The following is a 1,801-nucleotide window of genomic DNA, read 5'->3' as shown; positions in this document are numbered from 1 at the left end:
TATATATATATATATAACCCTATATTTGTCATGGTTGTGAAGAATAACATCTACAAAGAAGCGTAATCTTAGTTTTTATGCATCATTTCTTTAAGTGAGTTACAATAAAGCTCCCTGTAAGTCTGTATTATTTAAGTTTCTATCCCCAATCAAGCAGTTTTTTAGAGTAGCCTACTGCTTTTGTTCATCTTTATGAAATTTTTATCAAATAAAAAAGTAATTTAGGTGTCACATTGTGGCCAAAGCAAACTAAGTTACCCTAAACAATGTGTTTTTAGCATAATCAACCATCCTTAATAGTAATTGATGAACTTAACCACAAAGAATTGCATTTTAAATGATTTGAAAATTGATTTATGAGGAATCTTTTAGCTTTGATAAGGGGGTTATTAGCCACAAGTCAAATTAGTTTCTCTCATTGGCATTTTATCCTTGTATATAACCAAGCACTGTGATTCCTCTCAAATATTTTGATTAAATCTAATAGCTACATAGATAATGAGACAACTTAAATAAATGAGACAAATTTAAAGAGACAATGAGTAAAAAATATAATCAAAATTTATTCAAGTTATATTTGAGGCATGATCGAGCCATCTTAAAAGCATCTATGAACAAAGATTAAATCATAGTTAAAATATGATTGAAAAAAGATCAAATACTAATCAAGCCATTTTCAAGTAATAATCAAATACTATTTAAGAAAATTTTGACCACTTTAAAACAATGGCCAAATAATATGAAAATATTGATTGAATGATAATCAAATAAAGATTAAATACCTTGAAGAAGCTTCACAAAATAATCAAAATTATGTTTGAATAATGATTAAGACATATTCAAAACATCTTCAAAACATCATAAAACTATGATGCAACCATCATTGAGCAAGAAACCAATTATCATTGAGAATTTTTTTAAATAATGATTGAAGCATTTTTGAATGATGATCAAATAAAAATAAATCATATTCAAATCATTATTGAGCAATGATTGATTCTTTTTTTTTATTATTGTGATTAATCTTCATTTAATTATTGTCTTATCATTGTTCGAATAATATCTTAATCATCTTTGATTCATCTTAGATTATCATTGATCTACCTTTAATCATATTTAGATCAATATTTGAAGCTGGTTCGAAATTTAGATCAATATTTGATATATTTTATGTTTAGGGGTTTAAAGTGTGAATATTGTATTTAATCCTAAATAAAATAAATAAATAAAATAATGAATGGAATGTGACCATCGCTCGGAGCCGGAACACACATGCTAGAAATAAAGAACTTACTGGAAATAGAAAGGTTCAAGAAACTACTCTGATCAAAATATATTCTTATTGTTTTGTCATGATTCCAACTTTGTTGTATAGTTAGGTGTCTAAAAGCAATAATATTTTGGCCTAAAATGTACTTTCGGGCATATTTCTCCAAGAAAATAATTGAAAAAAATAGCATGTCTCAAACTTTCACTATTACGAGTAGGGCTATCAAAACGGCTCGTTGTTCGTGAACAGCTCGTTGTTTGTGAACAGCTCGTGCTCGGCTCGTTAAGAAGCTAGTGTTTGACTCGTTCGCTAAGTAACACGAACAACACGAACAAATATTTGTTCGTTCGTGTTCAGCTCATTTTGGCTCGAAATACTACCAATCAATTATATATACAATCAATTATAAATTATATATAAATCTTTTGTTGAGTAGTATTTTTATAAAATTTAAATCATTACAAGGCTACAAAGATTTATAATCAATTAAAAGTATTAATGAAGAAATAGAATAAAAATTATTAATTTAGA

At 27.0% G+C, this 1,801-nt stretch overlaps 1 protein-coding gene across 2 annotated transcripts in view; it reads right to left on the bottom strand.

The window, feature by feature from the left end:
* LOC110022431 (putative methylesterase 14, chloroplastic) overlaps positions 1-1,801 on the bottom strand; it is a 12,214-nt gene that overhangs the window by 8,598 nt on the left and 1,815 nt on the right. The window lies entirely within an intron of this gene.

Source organism: Phalaenopsis equestris, unplaced genomic scaffold (genome assembly GCF_001263595.1).
Source record: "Phalaenopsis equestris unplaced genomic scaffold, ASM126359v1 Scaffold000190, whole genome shotgun sequence".
NCBI classification, from domain to species: Eukaryota; Viridiplantae; Streptophyta; class Magnoliopsida; order Asparagales; family Orchidaceae; genus Phalaenopsis; species Phalaenopsis equestris.
The sequence above is the reverse complement of the archived record's forward strand: the minus strand, read 5'-3'. Positions and strand labels throughout refer to the sequence as shown.